Genomic DNA, 6,195 nt, shown 5'->3' on the forward strand with positions numbered 1-6,195 from the left:
ATTTCAGCCTAAAATTGAGATTGAAGCAGTTATTTTTATAAAATGCATGAGTTTTGAATTAATTCTGTATTAAAATCGAGCAAAATTGGATTGAAAATAGCTCAGATTGTTTTATTTTGGAAGAAAACTATTATTTAAACTATTATATTGTTGTAATACTTTGATTTAAGTTGATTTCCTGCTTAAAAGTGAGCCAAATGCATTGGAAATTAATCAAATCGTCTTATTTTGGACAGAAACGACGAATAAACAAATCGAGCAAAATTGCCGAGTTTTCTGGCCTAAAATTCAGCCAAAGCGATTGGAAATTAATCAAATAGTCTTATTTATTATTATTATACCGAGGAAAGTGTCTTTGCACTCTTCTCCTTCAGTGATTTAATTTTTTAATCAATTTGAATCAATAATCGCTCTCTGTTGTCAACTAATTTAAATCTCTTCAATTTAAAAAAATACAGTTAAAAGAAGATTTTTTTTGCAATTATGGGAAAGGAAAAAGTAAAAAAAAAACGATTTGTAATTTATTTCTCCTTAAATGATCAATTTTGTGTTTTTTTGTATTTCGGATATCATTATTTAAAAATAATTACTACAGAGTAGTGGTTGTGGTCTTTGGGGTAAAATAGTCGGTTTTTGTAAATGAAATACATTTGATTTTGACTGTGAGAAACTGTAATCTTTTATAATAGTCCAAGAGCTAGTAAATTTTTTTGTTGCTAATTTTCCCCCAATTTTTCAGTTCGTCAAGCTAATTAAGAAGTCCTGAAAATTTCCAGGTGGCTTCTTATTGGGAACAAATTAAAATGAATAAACATACAGTAAAAATAACTTGCAATCAAGATTTCTAAAATTTACTAAGTTTTTCTGTAAAAAACGCTTTTTTGAATCTCAAACTAAGCAAAAATTATTCATCAAAGATCTAATCAAAAACTAGTGCAATTTTCGATATTGGTGTAGAAGAATAAAACGTTTTAAACTTATAAAAACACATTTATAGATGTAATTTTGCCACTTTTTATTTTCTTTTGAATCTATCGACTCTTATGAGTTTCTTGCTGAAAAATACTTCAAACTCATTTTTGATGTAACTTTTATTTAGTTTTCAGGAAAGTTTTTAAATCCAAAATGTAAAACGCTCTAAATCCACTATTTCAGAAAAAAATTGTAACTTTCTGCTTGGTTTTGGTAAAATAATTCGATTTTTTGTGAAATTTTAGTAGAAAATGAAAGATTTTAAAACAAATTTCTGCTTAAAATTTTCAAAAAACATGCGGAAATAACCGCTTATTTAATTTTACAACTTTTCAAAACTTTGTTTTAACGAAATCTAAGTTTTACATAATTTTTTCTACGAACCAGCAAAAAAACTTAAAAATAAGAATTTTTCTTGATATCCCAGAGCATAATTTGTCCCCAGTTCTCAAAAATCGGATTTTTCAGTTTGTGAAGCTAATTGAGAAGTCCTGAAAATTTCCGGTGGATTCTTAGAGAGCAAATTCAAATGAGTTGAACTTACAATTTTTTTTATGTACTAAAGTAGGTCATGTACATACAGTAAAAAAATATGTATACTTTACGTCGCATTTTTCTGTGGGGCGCGAGTTCTGGCGCACCCTGTATAATCCCAGTTTCAATCTAGCAGCATGTTTTCCCATTTCCATGAGGAGGTAAAATTTTACCTTCTAGGAAAGAAAAAGTTTTAGCTCTCTGGGAGGTAATTAGCCACTTTTCTTTCGAAAATTAAGGTGTAAAAACTTACTTCCTGTTAGGGTCGTAGGAAAAATTTATATATTTAATTTTTTTTAAGTTACCACACATTCTGAGGAAACGAGGATTTACTTTGGCTCAAAAAAATTAAAACATAAAGAAATAATAACCTTTAACATTACAATTTTATTGTGTAGTTTTAAGGGCATTAGAGTTATATTCAAAAGATTTTTTTAATTAACTACAGTTTGAGTTAATGGAAGAAACGAGGAACCACTTTCGCTCAAAATAAAATAAAAAAATAGGAAAAAATAAAATATTCTTTAGGAAAAAATGTAGAAACTTTGAAGTAATTCAAAACTTTGTAACCTATCTAAAAAACGGTTTACTGAGTCATTCTGTACTTAATTTTAAGTTTGTTAAATTCGAGGGCAGAATATAATAGATTAAATATCTGAAAAATCATTTTATAATATTTTGAAAAAAATTCTTAATGTTACGAGGAATTACTTTTGTTCGGTTTTAGGTATGTACATGACAAACAAGATTATTTAACTTTTCTTTTGATTATTTTAACTAAAAAATTACCAGATGATAATTTGCCCACTTACACTTACAAAATAATTAAATTTTATTTATTTATTTATGTGTAGCATTTTTTTTCAAATATGCTGGCACAAAAATGTAGCATTTTTTAAAATATGGTCCACATCTCGCAGACTTACCCTAGCTGATTAAAAGTTTTGCTGCTACTTTGTCATCTAAAAGAATATCAAGTTATCTCATAACAGGGCAGGAAACAAAGTGCCAGTGGCAGGAATACGATAGTAGATACCTGAAAATACAAAAGGGCTCATGATCCAATTCCGAGTTTGCTCTAAATAAAGACAACAGAAATTTTCAAATCAAGTAGTAAGAATTCCCTGGACAAAGTTATTACATTCTTCCCTAAATTCAAGACATTCCCAGAAGAAATAAAAACAAAAGTATTATCATTTGTTTTAGAGTAATAATAACTGAAAATTTGAGCGAAAAAGTGTGCTATCGATTTTATTCGGCTTCGATACAAGACGTAATATCTTTCCCGATGTTATTTACCACAAGGATAGTAAGTCGTTGATGAAATTTGACAGGTGAATTATGTTTTCTGTTAGAGTTAACACAAGCCAATGATTTGAAGCCGGTGGAGGCAGCTGATAGCCGACCGGATAATTGCATATCCATTTTGGCCATCTGCAATTTCAGGCTTTCAGGTCCGCTGAATAAATTTCAGCATTTTCCCCCGAACATATGCCAAGGCACACAAGGCGACAAAAAAGTCATGTCGTCATAACTTGACAAATTTTATATCATTTTGTCTCAGTAAGACAAATCAAATGCACTAAAATTTTTTAAAAAGTCCACACACTTTGAACTAAAGTTTTTTTCTATTTAGTTATTTTTATAAATTGAAGAAAAGACCAAAATTTACCCTAACTACAGAAAACTTTCATTATTTCATACTCACCAACAAAAACAGGCAAAAAAATATTTTTCGTAAGCTTTGAGCTTAGTCGAAATAAGGAATAACAGAAATTATTTTCTTGCTGTATTTTTGTAAGGAATTACTGGAATTTTGGTGTAATTTTTAGAACCCCTCACTTCCTCTGGCTACCCTGTATATTGTTAGAAAGAGAAAAATGTTTTTTTGTAGTTGTTGCGGAGTTGTTCTTTTATTTATTATTATTAATAATAAGATTTATTGTTATTTAGTGCAAAATTGGGTCGGATTGGGTAATTCACAATTATTGAATAATTATTTGAAAATTCTAGAAGCGATTACAATTGTCAGGTAATGTGACCCTAACCACAGAAAAACTTCATTATTTCATGAAGCATTTGAGCCGGATTTTGCCCGGATTATTCAGCCAAAACAGGAAAGAAATTATTTTTCGTAAGCTTTGAGTTTAGTCGAAATAAGGAATAAGGGAAATTATTTTGAAGTTGCTATATTTTTGTGGAATTTCGGTGTAATTTTTTAAATCTATTGCCTTCTCTGGCCAGCCTATATACAAGGTGATTCTTTTAGGGCCTATATTAGAAACTTTTTAACTTCTAATGCAGATAGAAATTTGAAATTTTGTACACAACCCAAATTAACCAGTCTGAGTTCAACTAAATTATTTTCAAACTGGCTGAACTTCCGGAACTACGAGAAATTGGCGCCAACTTTGAAATTTTAAATGGTAACCAATTATTTTTATTGCATTTTTGAATTCTCCTCTCCAAACTGAGTAAAATGTACCTAGTTGTTAGTACTTATCTATCATAGTTTTTGACATATGTCAATTTCTTGCTCAAAATTTTCATTTGCAGAGGTTTATTAAAAACATCACAGCTCTTGAACCGTTTGCAATAAGTAAATGATTTTTCTTGCATTTGATAACCAAAGGTTCGAAGAGTTTCCTAAAATTTTCAAACTTGTCAACTGTTAAATTGCAAAGCTTATATGATTTTTTGAAAATGATATGTAACAAACAGCTATAACTCAGTTTTTTCAAATAAAATGACCCCATTTTCTCAACGGCAATCGAAAGTACATCGATTTGTAGAAGGACTTTTATCAACATGTCCTATATCCATCTCTTACAGTTTCTGAAATAATCACGAAAAACGTGGTTTTGTTTTTTATTTTTATAGTAAATCACGTAGCCTTTGGAAAATGATCAAAACGAATTAAAGATTTATTAGTCTACACAACACCCATCCGGAATTACAAAGAATTGAGGCGGCATTTAATAATCTTCAACCAAATAAACCAATGGAAGCTACTCAAATCAGTTCACCATCGAGTTTTGGACTGTTTGAAAATGGTAAACATATCGAACATTTGCATTAATTATGGTATATCTTATTGTATTTTTCCAAAGCCTACGTGATTAACTATAAAAATAGAAACATTAACATGTTTTTTGTGATTATTTCAAAAACTATAAGAGATAGGTATAGGACATGTTCATAAAAGTCCTACAAATTGATGTAGTTTTGATTGCCGTTGAGAAAATAGAGTCATTTCATTTGAAAAAACTAAGTCAAAGCTGTTTGTTAATGATCATTTTCAAAAAATCATACTAGCCTTGCAATTTGACAGTCGACAATTTTGAAAATTCTAGAAAACTTTTCGAATCTTTGGTTTTCGAATGCAACAAAAAATATTCACTTATCGCAAAGGGTTCAAGAGCTGTGATGTTTTGAATGAAACCCTGCAAGTGAAAATTTTGACCAAAAAATTGACATATGTCAAAAACTATGATAGATAAGTACTAACAACTACATTTTACTTTGTTTAAAGAGGAGAATTCAAAAATGCAATAAAAATAAGTGGGTACCATTTAAAATTTCAAAGTTGGCGCCAATTTCTCGTTCAGCCATTTTGAAAATAATTTAGTTGAACTCAGACTGGTTGATTTGGGTTGTGTACAAAATTTCAAATTCCTATCTGCATTTCTAATGTAGGCCCTAAAAGAATCACCTTGTATTTAAGAATTATTTTGGTACCTTCTGCGAATGATCTCTTAATTCCGTCGATTAATGATGAAAGTTTCGGGAGTATAAGTGGTTGAAAATTAGCTAGACTTGCGGAAGGAAGTTGTATCAGCGGTATTTACAAAGTGTCTATTTGCACGATTACCAAAATAAACAAATTTTCATCTAAAGTGTAATTAAAGTTTCACCTTTAATGACGGGATGTGCTCATAATGCAGACGGTATTCAGTGGTCGTTCGAAATGCGTATAGCCTTGGGTAGCAAAATCCATAATTTGACGCAAAATTAATGCTTAAAGTCAAATGATCCCAAAATTAATCCTCCAACAACCCTCGGGCGCGTTTCACCTTTTATTATTAAAATAAAACCATAACACAATAAAGCTAGACGTTTGAATAATGCCATTATAAGTTGAAATTAATTCGCCAAGGGATGATAAATCCGATTATCGTAAAAAGTAACTCGATCCTCGTATATCTCACTTCGAAACTCTTGTGGATGATTAGTGAAGGGATGAAAATTCGCTGTGTCTCTTCTTGCTTGAAGGGGTAAGACGACCCCTAGCCACGTCAGCGCTTATGAACAACTGAATAATGCGGAAAGCGGAAAAACCAATCTCTTAAAAAGTCAATCACTCATGCCTCACACTCACTACTTTTATTTATTTAACACAAAATTTCGTTAAACTGCAGCAACAGGTTCAATAAACGCGAAAACCAGTGTTGCCAGGTCTGGGGAAATTTCACCAAATCTGGTCAAAATTTTAATTTTAGGTGGTGTTTGGAAAATGAAAAAAATTGTGAAAAATAAATAATATTATTTTTGTATCTTTTTCGAGCATTTTCCACGTTAAAACATCGAAAAAGCAAATTTGTACAATAGTTCTATTAGTTTTTTTTATGATATTTAGGTACATTTTTCATCTAGAAATACAAGTTCGTAAAAAATAAACAAAAATTCAAC

Source organism: Tribolium madens, unplaced genomic scaffold, assembly GCF_015345945.1.
Source record: "Tribolium madens isolate multiple individuals breed KSU strain unplaced genomic scaffold, Tmad_KSU_1.1 Scaffold_20;HRSCAF=117;Tcas5.2_LG4, whole genome shotgun sequence".
NCBI classification, from domain to species: domain Eukaryota; kingdom Metazoa; phylum Arthropoda; class Insecta; order Coleoptera; family Tenebrionidae; genus Tribolium; species Tribolium madens.